Consider the following 21,192-nt stretch of genomic DNA (forward strand, 5'->3'; position numbering starts at 1 on the left):
ACCCTCTTTCTCATATGCACAAACACTCACACACACACACACACACACACACACACACACACACACACACACACACACTCTCTCTCTCTTCCTCTCTATCTATATCTCTACAGTAATTTATTACCACTTTCACACCATTCAGTCAATACAGTAATGGGAAAGCACCGAGGTTGGTTCGATACTAAGATTCTGATCATCTGGCCCAAATTCATACACTGCTGCTTCAGGGTTTAAACTTTATGCATCAAAATCAAACTAAAGAACCATGTTTAAGATTCATCACCTGCAACTCATTTTGAAGATCTTTCTCTGTTTCTCATTGCATATTGTCACAGTAAAAATTTTTTAAGAATTTTAAAGAGAATCGTAAAAAAAGCTAGTAGACAACAAATGTGTATCCAAAAGGTATTTTCAGTAATTGTCTTAAAAAAAAAAAGAATGTAACCAACGCGATAAACGGGGTAAACTGTGTGTGCATATATATATGACCACTCGACTTACGACATTTCGGAGATACAATGGTCACCTCAGACGAAAATAAAATTAATTTTATATTTTATATATATTCCTATTATAATTTTTGTCAAAAGAATTTTTGCTTAATCAACCCAGTTTATGTGAAAAGACTCTGTTACTCTAACACAACAATCTATAAATAGAATGATATTAATGAGTCAAATAATGATCTATTACAATTACTATGAGCCTAAAACCTTCTTTCAACTAAAAAAATCACACAAATAAGACCATGGGTGTTGTGGCAAGTTGGAGTCAGGAGTTTCTTCCATCATTTATTACTCTCCTAATGTTCTGCCTGCTGTTCAACTGTACTTTTGAACTGTTTTTGAACCAAAATATTTGATTTTGAAGTTAAAGTAAAATAGTAAAAATATTTTAGTAAAATACATATAATAATTTACGTAGTTACTGTTTGATATTATTACCATTTGTGAACATCAACAGTTTATAATAAACTCCTGTTTGGTTAAAACATATATAAGGTAATATTTAATAATATATTATACAGATAAAATGTAATAAATTAAATGAATGCAATACACAGTCGCCACAGTGACACTGCTCTAACATTAGTTTTTTTTTTTTTTTTTATACTCCTGCCATTGTTGTGCATGTTTTTAAGTTTAATAATAATAAAAAATGCACTGAAAGTGTGAGGCGGAGACTAAACAAATGTGTTGTCCGCCACGTAATACGTTCCTGAGGGGAACTCAGATTGTAACTGTGTTCCGCACATACAAAGGACTGCTTTTGGTAAACGTGTGCACCGAACTGAAAGACCTGCACCGAAATATTTAATGTGTACCGTTTTATATATACAGTATATAGATTTTTATTTATTTTTTGCAGTACTTCTCATTAACAGTGGTCAGGGTGGTGGTGTATTCAGATTTTGACCTTGTGAACTTCTGTAAAGCACTCAGAATAAGTTTTTCTGGTAAATGCTGTGCAGGTGGAATTGACAGTAAATTGTTTCAAGGTTACTTGACATTTTTTGTCTTAGGTCTTGTTCTATTGCCAAGAAAAACAAATAAAAAAATTAATAAATAATAGTAAAAATAATTCAATCCTTCATGTGTGCGGAATCTTAAACGTTGCGGTTCCTGTGTACCCGATTGCAGTCTGCCTTCATGAGACGTCTTCGGTTACTGTGTCCTGATATAAGGGGACACCTACTGGCCCGAGCACAAAAACCCTCTCACATGCAACCCCGCAATTTTCCTTCTCTGTCCTCCATAAGCCCACTTGCCTAGCAAAATCCGTGTATCGTTTTGTCTCTAATCACACCCACATCATTCAGCTGCTTACTCTCTCGCTCTTTCCTTCTCTCCGTCTTTCTCTCTGACAGAAAGAGCCCGACGAAGTTTTCCTTGTCCCACTTTTTCCCCTGTTTAACACCCTCTCCTTCTCGCTCTTTCCTTCTAGCACGACTCTCCTGCCTTTCCTTCAATCTGTGTGAAGGACAGGATTGATTAGCATGCTGCACATTCATTTGCATACTTTTGCACACAGATCACTGTGAATGAAAGGCAGTGGGTTTATTCCCCCACCTATTTCATACCTTCCAAAGGTGGGGGGAGGATAAGGGGAGATGGCAGAGTGATGATGGTGCCAGTGGTGGAGGGGATGCTGGAACGAGAGAGAAGGGGATGAGGAGGGAATGGGGGGGTTTCATCTTTTCAAGGAACACCCCCAGAATTAATGTTCCACACCTGTGCACAGTGCTGCGGTCTTTATCAAGCATCACAGGTGCGCCACATTAATTGTGGAAGAGACCATTTTAGTTGTCACAGGGGTGTCCCACTTGGCAGTCATGAAGTCTAACACGCTTAAAGTGGTTTAGCAAGCGTTCAGGTTTTTTTTTTTTTTTTTTCACTGAACGATCATTTTTCTTTTGTCTTTTCTCATAGGATCTGCACATAGCACAAAATGCATAATATATAAATAGCCTCCCTGTTTCAAAGTAGTGATTAGAGTAATGCTTGTTTGGCACATTTCGGTAATCTTGCATGTGTGTGTGTGTGTGTTTGTGTGTTTGTGTGTGTGTGTGTGCGCGCATACATGTGTTGTCGTTAGATTTAAGTAGCTTCATGTTGTGTGTATATGTGTGTGTGTATGTACATGTCTAGTCATCATTAGATTTGAGTAGCTCCGAAGTGTTGCTCTTCTCCAACAACTGGCTCAGTGTATGTGTGTGTGTGTGTGTGTGTGTGTGTGTGTGTGTGTGGGTGTGTGTAAAGGGAAATAAAGAAGACAGGACTGCACACCTGCAAGCCGAAAGGCCAAACGCAGCAGCTGGCCTCCCTGTGAGAGTCAAACCTCCACTGGACACATGGCACCTGCTCTCCATCTTTCTGTGCTTAACTTCAGATTACATACATTTACAGTGTGTTTCTGTAAAAAAAAAAACAATCCTCAGAGAAGTCAAAAAAAGCTTACGGCCACTGAGCATTGAGTCAAGATTCCCTAAAGATTTGAGTCCTTTTGTACCTCCAGATATCAAATAATGTGCAAGAAAGGGTCAGCGGAGCATCTCTGCTCATTCACTCGTGCTTTATTCCCAGTCCTTGTGCATGATTACATTCCAAATGGTTAAAGGTAAGACATGTTAAAAAAAAAAGCACTGAGAGTGGATATTTATTTGGATTCTGCCAGTCAAAACGGGAAATGCCCCGGGATATGGTTTGAAATAAACACCACGGCACATCCGAACAAGGCGATTATTCCTCGGCCCTCCTCCATCAACGGCCATTTTGATCTCTGCAATTGACCTTCTGCGGCATCATTTACAATGACTCATATCATAGCCATGAAGTGTTAAAGCTACAGCATCCCCACTCACACACACACACACACACACACACACACACACACACACACACACACGATAATAGCTTTAACTACACTAAATTGTCCTCTTGATTTGTATGACTATGGGGACCCACAGTCTCCTCAACTCACCCTTTGACAAAGGAGGTCATTGCTGAGCAGGAAGAAAATGAGGCCCACTAGATATTGTTTGATTGGATTTGCCTTTGCAAGGTTTTGGAATCGTTGCAGAAATTCATTTGAAGTGTAGCAGAAAATGAAACTCGCCCATTTAATTATTTTCTTTGCCCTTTTTTCTGCGAGTGGCTTTCAAATCAGTCAAAATATTAACCCTCCTCCCCCCTTCTTTATCATTCCCATACACCCACATATAGCCCAACCACATGCATGCATGCACACACACACACACACACACACACACACGTGCACGCACACTATCCTTAAAACACATTTTTTTAATAGGCCAATATACCCCCTGCCGTCAAAAGGGAATAAAACATTTATTAATCACCCTTTCTCTTCAAACTTTCTCCAAAGCTCCATATACTCTCTATATATTCCTTTTCCCACTTTCTCCATCGTTCTTTCCTTCTTTCTTTCTCTCTTTCAATCTCCTCCTCTTTCCTTGCTGTGAAAGGGACGTGGCCTTTCGGTGCCAAAGCAAAAGCACCCATTCCAACGTTTCAATAAATTGAGAGAGGAAAGCATTAAAGTTAATCAGACCAGCCACATTGTGGTTAAGACACGTTGGCTGGATTATGGATTACTATTAGCTGGGTGAAAAAACGATTCTTTCATTTAAATTCCAGTTTCCTCTGCGTGCTCAAATTAAAAAAAAAAAAAAAAAGGAACTAATACTTCTTGGAAGTAGTTCTTTATTCTTCATGCAAGCACTTCTTTCCTCTTTAATTTAGGATCGAGAATGCACACAGAAAGAACACAGGATGAACACAAGGCCGTAAGAGGGGCACAGTTCTATAGCTGGCAAGTGGAAAAGGATTTAACAAGGGCATCCTAATATTTCAACTATGCCATTATACCTTCCTTAGTTATGAAAAATCACAGATATTTAAACCCCCTGCATCAAAACTTTAACCTGCACAGTTTGAAGGATAAGCTGGCTAAACACTCTAAGTGGGGAAAATAAGTATTTAACATTGTTTAGATTAAACGCAGTTCCAATGATGTAATTCACATAATATTTGGTATTCTGGAATTCTTGGTATTAACTCTTAAATAATTTCAATCTAAAAAAAATCCACAAAGATATATATATACACAGTTGAAACCAGATATTTACATACACTTTAGAAAAAAAACACAAAAACCTTTTTTTCTTTACTGTCATACATTAAATCAGAGTAAACTTTTTCTGTTTTAAATCAATAAATACTAACATATTTTTTGCATTTTATTAAATGTCAGAATCGAGAGAGGGAGAATTTGTATGTATTTTTATTATCACTTTTATCAAAGTCAGAAGTATACATACACTAAGATTATCGTGCCTTTAAACTAAACTCTAGATGATTCCATTCTGAGATTAACAAGCCTCTGATAGGTTAATTGATTCTATTTGAGTTAATTGGTGGCACACCTGTGGATGCATATAAAGGCACACCTCAAACACAGAGCCTCTTTCTTTGACATCATGGAAAAATCAAGAGAAATCAACCAAGACATCAGAAAAAGAATTGTTGACCTCCACAAGTATGGCTCATCTTTAGGTGCAATTTCCAGATGCCTAAAGGTCCCACATTCATCCGTTCAGACAATAATACGCAAGTATAAAAAACATGGGAATGTACAACCATCATACCGCTCAGGAAGGAGACGGATTCTGAGTCCCAAAGAAGAACGTTTTTTGTTGCGAAATGTGCAAATCAACCCCAGGACAACAGCAAAAGGTCTTGTGAAGATGTTGGCTGAAACTGGTAAGACAGTGTCATTATCCACAGTAAAACGAATACTGTACCGCCATGAGCTGAAAGGTTACTCTGGGAGGAGAAAGCCATTACTTCAAAACCACCATAAAAAAGCCAGACTACAGTTTGCAACTGCACATGAGGGAAAAAATCTTAATTTCTGGAGACATGTCCTGTGGTCTGACGAAACAAAAATTGAACTGTTCGGCCATAATGATAAACGGTATATTTGGAGGAAAAAGGGCGAAGCTTCGAAGCCATAGAACACCATCCCAACTGTCAAGTATGGGGGTGGTAGTATAATGTTGTGGGGCTGCTTTGCTGCAGAAGGGACTGGTGCACTTTACAAAATAGATGGCATCATGAGAAAAGAAAATTATGTGGATATATTAAAGCAACATCTGAAGACATCAGTGAGGAAGTTAAAGCTTGGGTGCAAATGGGTCTTCCAAATGGACAATGACCCCAAGCATCCCTCCAAATTAGTTACAAAGTGGCTTAAGGACAACAAAGTCAAGGTATTGGAGTGGCCATCACAAAGCCCTGATCTCAATCCCATAGAAAATTTGTGGGCGGCACTGAAAAGGCGAGTGCGAGCAAGAAGGCTTACAAACCTGACCCAGTTACACCAGTTTTGTCAAGAGGAGTGGGTCAAAATTCCTGCAAACTATTGTAGAAAGCTTGTGGAAGGATACCCAAAACGTTTGGCCCAAGTGAAACAGTTTCGGGGCAATTCCACCAAATACTAAGGAAGTGTATGTATACTTCTGACTTTGATGAAAGTGATAATAAAAATACATACAAATTCTCCCTCGCTCGATTCTGACATTTAACAAATGCAAAAAACATGTTAATATTTACTGATTTAAAACAGAAAAAGTTTACTCTGATTTAATGTATGACAGTAAAGTGTATGTAAATATCTGGGTTCAAAATCATTGGGTTTATGTACTAATGTAAATATACTAAACATGTTTTTAAAGCATTTCAGCTAACTTAAGAACAATTGAACAATATCTTAAAAGGCAATTCTGGCTAGTTACATTTCCTCTGAGGTTGTGTGTTAACCGTAGACAGTCAGACATGTTTGATAACGCAATAATGCTAATTCTACAGATTTGGATTCAGATCATTACTTTATTAATAATCCTGACCGACTGACAATAATCTTGTCTGAATGACTTTTACTGACAGCCCCAAAGCCTAAGACAATAAATAACATCTATGTTTACTCTGTGGTACCTACAGAAGCACAGAGTACCTAAAAATATCAATATAAAAATATAAAGTAGAACCCAAAGAGCTGTCAGAGACACGGTCTACTATACCGAGCCGTCATTTTCCAGAGCCTGCCATGTCATGACGCACTTAAGAATGAAAGAATAATTGTTGTGACTGTTGACCGATTTAGTGACTGTTACTGTGGGCAGCAAAAATATAAATAGCAAGCGAAGTCGTGTGTATAAAAAAATTGCATAAAACTATATACAGAGTGCATTTGTGTCTATACGTACATTCTCATGGCCAAATGAGTCTAAACATGACCAGATTATAAGGGTTTTGATAGCAATTACAGTTTATGGTTTTACGCGTTAGCTCCAAAAAGCTGAAAAAAAAAAAACATGGAATACAATTCATACGTGAAATTTTTCATAACTCATTTTGGAAGTGATCCTCTCACTCTGTGTGTGTGTGTGTGTGTGTGTGTGTGTGTGTGTGTGTGTGTGTGTGTGTGTGTGTGTGTGTGTGTGTGTGTGTATCTGCTCCTGTCAGCGTTTGATGGTATAAGTCAGCCTTGACTAGGCACTGGCTTCAGTATATCACCCGGAGCAGGCAGTTCACTGCAGATGCTACTAAACTGTTTTATCTCCAACAAACCTGTCACCATTAAGGCATAAGTCTGTCACAAATTTCTCACAGGACACACTTATTTAAATGGTTAAACAATCAGTAATACCATTAAACCAACTGTACATCCATGTGTCTGCTTTTGAAGACAAAAATAGTGCTTTTTTATAGATCACTGAATGCATTTGTAAGGACGAAAAAATTTAACCCATACACTATGTGCTTTACCATCACCAGATCTCAAACCAACTGAACATTATGGTATTATTACATAATAGCATTAGTATTAGCCTTTTTGCTACAATTATGTTCATACCTCTGTTGAGTTTATAATCAGCACCACTGCTTTGGAAATTTAACACTTCATTAACACACTTTGATTCTTCCAGTGGTGGATGAAGTACACAAACCATGTACTTGAGTTCAAGGAGTGATAGACTCCAGTAGAAGTTAAAGTGCCCCCTTTAATCTTTCACTTGAGTAAAAGTACAAAAGTATTTGCTTTCAAATGTACTTAAATATCCAAAGTGCTACCTATATGATTTATGTTATGTTAAGTTATGATTGAACTGTTTTTGCACTGCATTGTGTTTGTTTACATATAATCTCGGTTATAGTCTTTATAGTCCTCTTTGCACAGTACTGTGCAGTGGTTTACTGGTCGGTGCTATCTTGTGTCATGTGTATTGTCCCACACTGTCTTCTGTCTGTCTGTACTGAATTTTGTCTGCACTGTTTGCACTCGGTTGCACTCGATGCACTCTATATAGCTTTATGTTGTATGTTGTTTAGTGTAGCACCAGGGTTCTGCAGGAACGTTGTCTCATTTTGACCGTGTACCGTGTACCACTGTGTATAGTAGAAATGACAATAAAAGATTCTTGACTTGACTTGACTATTATGGCTATAATGTTCCTATTATCATTTTTGTCACAAGCAACTTTGCTTAATCAACTCAGTTTATGTGAGAAGACTTTAATGTTACTATTAGCACAAAAATCTATTAATAGAATGAAAAATAAAAAAACCTTCATTTCAACTGCTTAAAAAAATTGATTTTGGCAAGTTCGAGACGCAAGGAGTTGCGTCCATCATTTATTCATCTAAATATTTTCTGCTTGCTGTTGAACTGATGCTGAACTGGATGTTGGTGGTAAGTAGACAACACCAAGCTGCAATTAAAACTAGTTTAAAACAAAGCGAATGCTCGACCCTGATTGGTGGCTTTCTGCGTGCTTTAGCAGTTAAGTTTTTAGCCGCTCATATAAAGGAACGACTGATTTCGCAAAAATGTAGAGTAAAAGGTAAAAGATTTGTCTTTGAAATGTAGTAAAATTAAAATAAAAGTTTTTCCAAATGCAAATACTTCAGTAAAGTTTAGATACGCAAAAAAACTGACTTTAGTACAGTAATGAATTACATTTACTTCCTTACTGTCAGCCGCCGGTTTCTTTCATGAATTTGTCACTTGTCTTCATTGTAAAACAATCATTTAATGGTAGATATTTATCTGAAGTTAACAGAGTCTTGTATTCAATCCTGAGTTCAAGTAAAAAGTTTCTTTGCAGGTTATTTCCATGTTTGAGAAGGTTTTCTCTTGGTTTTTACCCCAAAAACATTGCTAGATGTATAGGTGAGAATGAGTATGTGAATGTGTGTGTGTGTGTATGGTGTAATAGACTGGTGTCCCATGCAGGTTTTAGATATCCTCCACAACCCTGGCTATAAGAAAAAAAATAGTTACTAAAGATGAGTGCATAAATAAATCTTTCTATAAGTACATATATCAAATTTAAATGTTCACTATATGCTGTATGACAGTGCAAACCCTTTTCCATTCCTGATGGTAAATGTGTAAAAGACTGTACAGATGGCACGTGTGTAAATAATCTAACTTGTAAAATTTTTTTCTTTTCTTTGAACCGTGTACCTTGCATGCACTTTGTTGTCTACAGGTAAGCAACTTCTGGATTCCTCTAGGCTATGCGGCCTCTAAACCTCAGCTCTCGTTCACTGCTCTCGCTCTCCTGCTCTCTCACTCTCTCTCTGGGCAAGGTCAGGCCTCTGTAATGTGTTCACCTCCACGCCTTGCTCATTATCCTCAATAGCGAGTGATGGATCTGCTGGGGAGGTAGAGGAGAGAGAAAATAGGGGAGTGGTAAAAAAAAAAAAAGAAGCATTACTGACATTTATCTCTACTTGTAGCTAGCCCAAGCTTAAATCAACCTATCACTCTATCGCTGTATACTTAGTGCAGGGGCACAGACCTCAGACTGCTGCCTCTGCTCGCAGCCCAATCTGTCCAGCTGGATTTTTATTGATTATTGTATTAGGGGGGAATTGGATAGATGCCTCAGCGTGCACAAACACATACTGGCACGGACATAAACGACACTTAAACATTTCACTTCGCTGCCGTTTCACTCACACCGCCCGGCACTAAATTATTCAGATGGCACAGTATTTGATTTAGCATGCTGTCTGTCTGCCGAACCCTCACCACCACTACCACCACCACCACCACCACCATCACCCAATCTCCACCCCAAGCTTCACCCCTGCACTTTTTTTTAGACATTTCATTACGTTGTATGACTTTAGACCCACTGGCTGGAAAATGACAATTATTTTGCTCCAGCAGCTTGCGATTAAAAGACCAGAAGAATAACATTACGTATACGTGTGTGCAGGGGGCCGCTGTAGTTCACTGTGAGGATTGCATGCAAACAGGCTCACACACATACACACACAAACACACACACATACACAATTCAGCTCAACAAATATGCTTCAGTTCAATGAGGGCATGTGACAAATCGTCCTTTTTTGGAAAGAGCACAGAAAAAGATCAGTCAGAATGAAAGTAATGCTTTTTAAATGTACCTGGCTACCTTTAGCAGACATGTTAGTGAATTAAGCCAGTATCTAATGGCGCTCTGTTTGGCCTTTCCATAAATTCCACAAATACATATGAGAAAAAGAGAAACATACAACCAGCTAATAGAAACGAATGAACTAGTCAACCATAAATATTGCTGTGAGAGATAGGCTTTTTCTGATTGGAAAGGGCATCTGCTATCTGCAATATTGATAATAGTTTTCAAATTTCATCTGCTTTTGTTTGCATTCTGGGCTGCCTGTTTAAACACACAGGGAATTATAATGAGACCAAACATTATCTCTCCAGTTGTTCTAGGCTGAACATATAACTTTATCAGAAGAATGATTCCAGCTCTTTGGCTATGCTCTATCTTTTCTATTAAAGCCTAACTATCAGGCGGTGAGAGTGAAGCAGTCATATACACTAGCCCACAGGTGCGCTGATACCCCTTTGGGCAATTTTGTGTATATACTTAATGTCAAATATGTGACAGACATAAGTGTGAAAAAAAACAATTCGAAATTGCTCCAAAAATTTAATTTTAACTACTTTTTTAAAAATCGCACAAATAAGGACACGGGTGTTGTGACAAGTTAGTGTGAGGAGTTTCCTCCATCATTTATTCCCCTCAAAAATCTTTTTGCTTGCTGTTGAAGTGACCAAGTGCTAATCTAAACAAGTTCAATACAGAGTGTGTAATACACCCTAATTGGTGGCTTGCTTCCTGCTTGAATGTTTTTATCCGCTCAGATATAAAAAAGAACGACTAATTTCGCAAAATGTGGTTGAGTAAAAAGTACAAGTCTCCCCAATTGGAAATACTTCCATTCAGATACGTAAAAAAGCGACTTAAGTACAGAAATTATTTATATTTAGTTTATTATTGTCCACCACCGATTTCCTCCGTTAATTTGTCTTGTATTCAATCCTGAGTTCAAGTAATGATTCTTTGCAGGTTTTTCCATGTTTGAGAAGGTTTTCTCTGGGTTTCTCCCCAAAAACATCACTAGATGAGTAAGTGAGAATGAGTATGTGAATGTGTGTGTGCATGGTGTAATAGAATGTTGTCCCATCCAGGGTGTATATATCCTCCCAGTCCTTCACAAACCTGGCTATAGGAAAAAAATAGTTACTGAAAATGAGTGCATAAATAAATATTTTTATATGTAAATATATCAAATTTGAATGTTCACTATACTTTATACTGTATGACAGTGCAAACCCTTTTCCATTACTGATTGGGAATGCCATTTTATAAATTAAAAAATATATATTCTGCTTGTTTGGATTATATAAGACAAAAGTTACATGGTTTTCCTGTACACTGATCACATCACACCAGAGAGTCTTATTCGTCCAGTCATCACAAATTCTCAAGTAAAACACACAAATATCACATCATGGAAGAAAACAGACATAAAGATGAAGATCGAGATTCTCCTGTACTGCTGTAGGTATCAGAAATGTGCAAACTGCCCATATAAACAAGCTTGAGCTCTTAATATTGGGAGGTGGTGGCTTTATGGTCATGGCATTGGATGTTGGATCCAAAGGTCATGAGTTCAAATCCTACTCACACCAAGCCTGACTAAGGCCATTAACCCCATTGCTGCTTAGTGGTGATCTGTTCTTTATGAACAATTTGTTTGTTTTGAACGAGTCTATGATGTGACTAAGAAGAACAAGTAGTCTCAAAAAGTGATTTGTTCATGTTCTACTGGACACGCATGAGCAAATTTTCGCAAAATCTTTGTAGGTTATGTACAGGAAACAGAATTGAATAGTTTTTCCTCGACTCTTCTGGTTCGAGTCATTCGTTCTTTTGTCACGTGACTCCCACAGACTCTACACAAGGCAGTAGATGGGGTTTTCTGGTCCGAATCTTGACATAATTGTTACAATAATTATGAGAGTTTATCATAATTTGTTCTTAGCTACATTGTCATACACCGATCAGGCATAATTATGACCACCTGCTTTATTTTGACAGGTCTTGGCTACGCAGCCCCATACACAACAAACTGCAATTCACTGTGAACACTAGATGGGAACCTAAAGTAGGAACCCACCTACACACACAAAAAAAAAAGCCCTTATTTTATGTCCACACAGTCTCTACTTCATTCCATTCACAGCAAAGCCTGAGCTCTTCTCATCTCACAGCAATACCTCTCTGAAGGCTAGTTTAAGGAGACTCACAGACAGCATGACACACTCTGATGCTTGTCCTTCGGCCCTGAGCTGTTGCATTCCCGTCAGATCAAGCCTGTGGCACGTCCCCTGGAGCTCAGCTTTATCTGGAGCTGTCGACGCCTAAGTGGATGCCACACAGCCTGGAGCGATAGCAGCCTCACAGCTTCAACTGTACATAGAGGCTCTTAAGAAAGCTCAGGGATGAGCAATGCCTGAGGAGCTTTTCTATGAGATTTGTAAGAATAGTAGAGTTGAAGCAGGCAAAAAGAAAGGAAGAATAAATTGGTTCGATTTTATAGTGCATTTAGAAGGGAATGTCATTCATATCTTTCTATGCAAGCTGGTGTGAATTGTTCAAATGTGCATTTAAGAAAGTCATGTAGTAGCTGTTTTAACCATTTAAAGTTACCTTTGCCTGATTAAGAGTCGCCTGATGATCCCACAGCCATCAGTAAGATATCATGGATGTAAAAGCCTAGAGAGCAAAATCAGCCATGCTGTCTGGGAGGGAAGGTTGGCATACCCCCTCTTCACTGTCAATCACAGAAACATTAGCCAATATATCTGTGGGAGTGTTATGCTGGCAGCCGTGGACAAAGTCCACAAGCCATGAGTTAAAGTAGAGATACACTCGGAAAAACATTAATAAAAAAAAGTGCTCCCAAGTTTCACTTGAGTAAAACTTTCATTCAGCTTCTCTTATTAGGGGTCGCCACAGCGGATCATCCGTATTCATGATTTGCATGTTCGATTTGGCAAATGATTTTACGCTGGATGGCCTTCTAATGCAACCTTTCCTATTTATCCGGGCTTGGGACCGGCACTAAGAGTGCACTGGCTTGTGCAACCCTAATGGCTGGGGTCGGTTCCCTGACCAAAAATCGAACCCGGGCCGCAGCGGTGAGAGCGCCGGGTTTGTAAACGTACAAAAGTATTTGCCTTCGTATATAATTAAGTATTCAAAGTACTCTGATTTATTATGGCTATAATGTTCCTATTATAATTTTTGTTACAAGATTCTTTGCTTAATCAACTCAGTTTATGTGAATAGACTCTAATGCTGCTCTTAGAACACCAATTTATTAATAAAATGATATTAATGAGTCAAACACTGATTAATTTCTATTCAAATTGTCATGATCCCAAAACTTTCTTTCAACTACTTGAAAAGATCTCGCAAATAAGGCCACGGGTGTTGTGCCATATTAGAGTCAGGAGTTTCTTCCATCATTTATTACTCTCTAAATCAGCGGTCCCCAAACTTTTTGCGCCACGGACTGGATTAATGTCAGACAATATTTTTACGGAGTGGCCTATAAGGTGTGGTGGATAAACACAACAAAATAAAATGATACGCCCAGCATAAAAACTGGTATTTTCTAAATATAATAATAAACGTGAATCTACTGTGTTGATTTTTGTTCATTTTGCTCGCTTGGGGGTTTGAATTTAGCAGTAATGTATTACGTGTTAGCGGTCGGAGCAGCCCCTTTAAGAAGGTAGCGGATGGAGGTAAGACGTGTGACCGAGGAATCATGACATGCATCAAGAGTGAGTCATAGACAGATGTGGTGGAGAGAATCCGGTCATTTTTCAAAATAAAACATCGTTCAAAATCAGATAATAAATAAAACGGAAATAATGAAAGTTATGTATTCTTTCTGTGCGGCTCGGTGAATGAACTGTATGTTGGTGTTAAGTAGATACTATCAAGCGGCAATGATAGCAAGTTACCCAATGAAAGCAAGTCACGCTCTAATTGGTGGCTTGCTGTGTGCTTGACCAGTTAAGTTTTTATCCAGTCAAATAAAAAGGAACAACTGATTTCGCAAAATGTAGTCTAGAAAAAGTAACGTATTTGACCTTGAAATGTAGTGAAGTTAAAGTAAAAGTCTTGGCAAATGGAAATACTTCAGTAAATGTACAGATACACAAAAAAAAGCTACTTAAGTAGAGAAATAAATCACATTCACTTACCGTTATTTTCCACTACAACAAGAGCAACAGTTTGAAGAGATGCAGTAGTTGTTTGGAGGTGGTACATGTTAGATGTCCCCTTCCTTGATTGGCAGTTCTTATGTAACAGTAGAGAACAAAAGAGTGAGTGGGAACTGGCACATGACCAAAAGTTTACAAAAGATAGATGAACGAATAAACCATTGGAGGGGCAAAAGGGAGCAGAAAGGACTACAATAAATTACTTGTCAGTAGTTGATTTCAACTCACTTAACCATCACATTGGCATCTCACTTCCAATCGCAGACTGCTATGCAGGACATTCAAAAGCAAACTTTACTTAGCTTAGTACAAACACACGCGACTCCATCTCTGGATACATAACAGCAGTACTTCTTGATTCCAGCAGCTTTATCACAGCTCTGGCAAACAGGGCAATGCCCCGAGCCAGAAGAATCCAGCCAGGATCTTCATTGTTTACCCGTGGCTCTCACAAGAGTCCTCTTGCCACAGCCACCACCATCTCAACCAGCTGGGGCTTCAGATAATACACCGTGACACCAGTGTGGATGTGTGAATGTGTACGTGCATACTCAAAGTTGATTTCAGGAGTAAATTGGCTAATGATTTTTTTTTGGGGGGGAAAATCTATAAACCGCAGTCCCAAATAAAGGTCATTATAGCAATATGATTCCCGCACAGTTGAATGAATCACTGCTTAAGAGTGTAATGACTGTTCTATATATTTTGCCATTATATTGAAATATGGTCGAGAAGTCATGCATGCTTTTGGATATAAGCATAAAATTACATTAACTGAAAAAAAAAATCCTCTAATGGTAAATCTTTAGTTTACCAACCTTTAGCTGACTTTTTATATTCAGTGTACGAGCTCACAAATACAATTGAGGAGCTGTTTTTGTACATTTTCTCACAGGTTTTTTTTTCTTCCCATATTGTAAAATCATGATGTGATTTGACGTGTATAATGCAGGAGCCTGACACATGCATAACCCAAAAGTAAGCATATTTCCATTTCATTATTAACCTGAAGTCGTTTGAAAAACTACATCATGCGTGTCGATTATCACCTAATGTTCAAAACCACGCAAGACTAACTTTCCTTCTTCTTCCCGCCGATGCCCCATGGGAGACGTCAACCATCAAGGACCGTGACGTCTGTGACAATCGTCCAGATGTCTTTGTATTGTGTCGATGGGGGATGAAGTCCAGAGTGTCCATCCCTAGTGATGTCTGTCATACGGGATTGTGAAGTTTTTGGACTGACAAGTAGTGCTTGAATGAAGGGCTGAGTGTTGAGGGGGACAGAAGAGGTGGACATGGGCATCTTGTTTGTGGCATAACAGAAAAAAGTGGCAGCAGCAACAAAGTTCTATTAAAGAGAACGTAATTAAAGGGAAACTGGCTGAAGGAATAAAAAATCTGATATAAAAATCGGTACATTTTTCACTTTGAATTACTTCTGAAGTGGGAAATTGGAACTCACAAGTCTGATATTTTTTTAAAAAGGGGAAAAACACAACCCCAATATTCATCTAATATTCATCTACGGCATGTCGGCTCCCTGGTGGTCTAGTGGTTAGGATGTGGCGCTCTCACTGCTGCGGCCCGGGTTCGATCCCCGGTCAGGGAACCAATCAGGGAACCATTAGGGTTGCACAAGCCTTAGTGCTGGTCCCAAGCCCGGATAAATGGGGAGGGTTGCGTTAGGAAGGGCATCCAGCGTAAAAACATGTGCCAAATCAAACATGCGGATGATCCGCTGTGGCGACCCTTAATGGGAGAAGCCGAAAGAAAGTTTATTCATCTACTGCTTGTCATGAATGGTATATTTACTTTTTGTAGATTTATAGATTTTACCAGGTAATATAATGTTTATAATGCTTTATGACCAAAACCACACACCAGTACATACAGAATAAATGATTTAAAAATAACTTTGTTATGGTGACACATGTTGAATTTAGGGTCAGGAGCTTTCTGATGAGATTCTGAGTAGAAATTCAAAGTCTGTGGCATTTTTTCATCAATACACCTGTAAGAAAATGTAAGACATTTGGTGAACTAGAGTATCTCACAAAAGTGAGTATACCCCATCACATTTCAGCAACCATTTTAGTAAATCTTATAGACAATACTATATAATTAATACTTGGATATATTTTAAAATAGTCAGTGTCAAAGATGGGAAGTAACAAAGTACAAATACTTTGTTACTGTACTTAAGTAGATTTTTCTGGTAACAGTACTTTACTTCAGTTTTTGTTAACTTTAATTAATACATTTACTTTCACACATTACATTTTTTACACAAATATCTGTACTTTCTACTGCTTACATTTTCAAACAAGGCTCGTTACATTAGTTTAAGGCTGAAAGGATTCCACGAGTAACATGAGTAACATAATTTGAATACCAAAATGATTTTAATACAGAAATAATTTGCCTCGATGCTTCATTTGGTCCATTTAACTACACAGGGTGTTTCCCACAAACCATTATTACTGATGCACCACCAGCAAAACACTGTAGCACTCTGGACAGATAAACACAGAAGACGCTGAAGAATGAAAAAATGGGGGAATAGAGAGAAAACAGCAAGGAGTGAGGAGAAGATTCAGGCCAAAGAAAATGACAGAAAATTTTCCAAACAAACGCTGGGGTCATTAAAACTAAAACTTAAAGAAAACACTGAACAGTGTGTTCAGCTTTTTTTTTTTTTAAGTTATTTGTTAATTTTAATAAATATATATATATTTTTTCATTTATACATTTGTATTTTTATGTGATTTGGGATTTTAAATGGTTTTCACAGATATTCTTGTATGCAATTTCAGCAATAAAATTTTACATTTTCTATAAAGGAAACAAATTACTTGATAATTTTAAAAGACCTGTATTATTTTCTCTTGTATATTTAGTATTGCTCTTTTGATGAATGCAGAAAATGAGAGAGAGAAGGTTGAATGATATGGAGATGGTAAAGCAGGAAGTGAATAGGATTAGTAGGGAGGAAGTGATAGCAGCTCACTTCGCTATATTTGCTTTGAGAATGTTGATGGAGAAGTATAGAGAAGGTCAGAAGAAGTTGCATTGAGCGTTTGTGGATTTAGAAATAGCATACCACAGGGTTGAGAGAGGAGATGTTGTATTGTATGAGGAAGTCAGGTGTGTCAGAGAAGTATGTGAGGGTGGTGCAAGACATGTATGAGGATAGTGTGACAGCAATAAAGTTTGCAATAGGAACAACAAAATGGTTCAAGGTGGACGTGGGATTGCATCAAAGATTGGCTCTGAGCCCTTTCCTGTTTGCAGTGGTGATGGACAGGTTGACGGAAGAGGTCAGATAGGAGTGTCCGTGGACTATGATGTTTGCGGATAATATTGTTATTTGTGGTCAAAGTCGGGAGCAGTTTAAGAAAAGCCTGAAGAGGTGGAGGTACTTTTTAAACCTACCACTGGTATATTAATTCCCTGCTACCTAGTCTAGCCTAAAAAGCTAACAACGAGCAAGGCAGAAGACAACAAGAAGTCTGGCTATTGTGGATGGGACAGAGAGAGTCAGAGAAATAAACATGATATTGCTGCTGGTACTGGGAGCTGGTTCATAGAGGAAAACATGAATTCCAACATGTATTCCGTGACATTCTGAAGCAGAACTTAATACCCCCCTTCAGAAACTGGGCCGAAAGGCAGTTTTCCAACACAATAATGACCCCAAACACACCACCAAGATGACAACTGCCTTGCTGACGAAGTAGAAGCTGAAGGTGATGGGCTGGCCAAGTATGTCTCCAGACCTGGACGCTATTAAGCACCTGTGGGGCATCTTCACGCGGAAGGTGGAGAAGTGCCATGTGTCTTACATACAGCAGCTCCGTGATGTCAATATGGAGTGGTGGATGAGGATCCTAGCAACAACCTGTGCAACTCTGGTGAATTCCATGCCCAGGAGGGTTAAGGCAGTGCTAGAAAACAATGGTGCTCACACAAAATATTCACACTTTGGACACAGTTTTGACATGTTTACTTAGGGTTTACTTAGTTATTTAGACAATAATGGCTGTATGATGAGGTTTTTTAGAGGACAGTAAATCTGTACTCCAATACAACCTGCACATTGATTAAAATATATTCAAGTTTCATTTATATAGTATCGTACCTTAAGAAGATGTACTAAAATGGTTCCTGAAATGTGAGGGGTGTATTCACTTTTGTGAGATACTGTAGATTGAGGCCCTCCCTTGACCTCGATTTCCATAAATCTACATTGCATTCAGAGTCAGTTGCTGCTCTCGAAACGCCCCAATCCAGCTAGCACTCTAAGTATGTGGTGGTTTGCTTAAGCACACAGGACCAATCAAGCCTCTGATTACCTCAATGGGCTAATTAAGGCTCATTAGGCCCTAAGCCCCAACACCTGCATGCCCTCCACAACCTAAACACACGGCCAGTGCTTCTCTCCTGCTCTGACTGGCTCACGGAGTCAGCACTGGCCTGAGACTCATAGCAAAAAGACAAAAACACCCATCTGCTTTTGTTCCCTGCCCTTCACACTCAAGCATAAGAATCTCTTCAATTACACAGAAGAAGAAGGACTGGTGGAGTGGCTGGCAAAAATGAATGTGCCACACTAAACAGGCTTTATGAGGGCTCCAGATTGCAGAAAGCCCTGCTGCTGCTGACGCCATCAGCTTGGGAAACATCACTGACCTGCCACTGACAAACAAACGGCTCTACACTGTGGCTAATTATGACATGCTAGGTTTTCTACACATACACTATATGGCCTATATAATATCATTGTAAAGATTCAACAGTCCTTTATTTGGTATTTTAATACAGATATATGAAAGGTCACTCAGCTAAACAACAGCATATGGCTGCTTAAGCTTCAATATGATTATTTTAAAGCACGACCACGCTGCAAATCATCCCTCATAAATCTGTTCCCCTTTCCACGCAGCAGTCACTGGCGCAGCATCCAGACAGTGTCGATTTTCTAAAAATATATTTTGACAGAGGGAAAAGCAAATAGAATATGAAATCTAAACCTCCTGCAATGAGGATAAGCCCCACAAAAATGTTTATGAAAAAAATCATCACCGGGACGACACACGCATGCAGTGTTTACACTGACGCCAATGCCCGCACTGGCCCCTGCCTCTGACAAACACGCGAGCAGGAGGGGTGCAGGGGTAACAAAAACAGGAAATATCTTTTGCATATCATTTTAAGTAACTGTTCAAATTTCATTTTGGCATGGTAATCTACAAAACAAATATGTAGCAGCACATTTTTTTTTTTAAAAAAGGGAGGCTCTGCTTCAATTTCCTATTGTATGGCGCGACGTGTGTTTATTCTTTGTGTCTGTTTGAATTGATTTGCACAGCTCGGCAGACAGGGGCTGAATGCTGCGACTAAGAATCCATCATCTCATATGATCTGATAGTTCTGCAGTATTAGATTGATTTTTCTCTCTCCTCTCTCCTCTTGCTTTCTTTCCCTTCCTCCAATTGTTAACAAACAAGGGCTTGTTACCTCCCTCAATGTCTCCTGTAAAAGCACAAGAGTCGTCGCCGTTTTCGAAGCCACTGTACCGGTGATCCTTTTGCTCATGAAGAGGTCAGATGTTTTGTCTTTTACTGTTATTTTGAAATAGAATAATAGATAAAAAAAAAGTCACTGGAAGAAATATAACTTGATACTAATTTCTAAAACTGTTTCCTTCATGCATTTGTTAAACATTTTCATGTGTGCGTACCCTAACAGAGGGATGTCTATGGTATGCCAACATGAAATAATGTCTACTGTGTGCAGTTTTGCTCAATCTGAGTAATCACTAAACTTTCTACTTAACATCATCCAAATGGCCCTCCTGGAATGACTTCACTTAATACATCCAGCTCATCTGCATATTCCTACTGGATTTGGTGTGATGAGAGTTTGAACAACTCAGAGAATAGAGATGAGAGGAGGCTTAAGTTTACGGAGAGTCATCCTAAGACTCTTATCGCCTCTTTAGCACTGAGGCAAGATCTCCATCTCCCTCTCTATTCCTCTCTCTCTCTCTCTCTCTCTCTCTCTCTCTCTCTCTCTCTCTCTCTCTCCTTCTATCACTTACTGAGCACAAACTTTAAAACCACCTGTCAGGGATTCAAAGCTGATGTTGAGCTGGTAGCCAGACAAACGATCACCTCTTCAGCAGAAGTATAGGAAGAGGAAGGAGAAAAGATTTTTTTTTCTTGGAAAGCTCTGAGAACCTCTCATCGTTTTTTTTTCTTCTTCTTCCCTCCAGTGAAGTAAGGCGGCAAACTAAATGTAGGTATAAGCCCCATTTCCACATACCTGGGCTTCTATTTTAAGCCCTCCTTTGCAAACGGTGTGTCAGAAAAGCCCCAAATCCCTTCTAATACTAGTTACCTCTGAAACATAGATCTTACTGTTTGGCTTTTAGCTCAGACAAGTTATTTCCCCACTCCCTTTGAAATAAAAAAAAAAACACTGAATGTTCTGACACCAACTTTACGTTCCAAGCTTATTAATACTGCAGATCGGTCTTAACAGTACCTGGATATTTTTTTCCTTATTTTAATACGAGCGATAAGCCAAATTAATACGAATTCACTAGGGCCAGTTTAAATGCTTCTTGTTATCCAAAGCCCTGAGCTCTCGCAACTTATCAAGCAGCCACTGATAGCCTTTAAACTACCAAGGTGCAGTCTTTTAATTAAAACTAGTAACAGTCCCTTCAGAGATGAGGAAAGGAAATGGAGAGGGACGGACTGCGTAATTTATCATGTGTGCATTAAACAGAAGGGGGGGGGTTTAAAAAGATTTGAGCAACTAAAGCTAATACGCCTTAAAATGATGTTTGAGAAGCATTTTCCAAATGTGCCTCGAGAATAACACTGGATCATTTGGATGACGATGCCATGTGATATATGGCTTGCACTAAGCTGTGAAATATTATATCCTGTATTTATTCATTTATTTATTTATTTATTTATCTCTTTTATC

General features: G+C 38.7%; 1 long non-coding RNA gene across 3 annotated transcripts; it reads right to left on the reverse strand.

The window, feature by feature from the left end:
• Window positions 1–1,735: 1,735 nt before the first annotated feature.
• On the reverse strand, window positions 1,736–18,489 carry LOC124380034. 3 transcript variants are annotated; one of them, XR_006924583.1, is made up of 7 exons: window positions 18,335–18,489; window positions 12,605–12,728; window positions 12,202–12,420; window positions 9,052–9,241; window positions 2,787–2,913; window positions 2,081–2,148; window positions 1,736–1,970 (listed from the first exon to the last, which is right to left on the reverse strand). It is a non-coding gene; the product is annotated as an uncharacterized LOC124380034 (long non-coding RNA). The 3 variants fall into 3 exon arrangements; XR_006924585.1 differs by having other exon boundaries at window positions 9,052–9,244; XR_006924586.1 differs by lacking the exons at window positions 1,736–1,970; window positions 2,081–2,148; window positions 2,787–2,913 and adding an exon at window positions 8,570–8,843.
• Between the last annotated feature and the right edge of the window lie 2,703 nt (window positions 18,490–21,192).

Source organism: Silurus meridionalis, chromosome 26 (genome assembly GCF_014805685.1).
Source record: "Silurus meridionalis isolate SWU-2019-XX chromosome 26, ASM1480568v1, whole genome shotgun sequence".
In the NCBI taxonomy this organism is placed as follows: Eukaryota; Metazoa; Chordata; class Actinopteri; order Siluriformes; family Siluridae; genus Silurus; species Silurus meridionalis.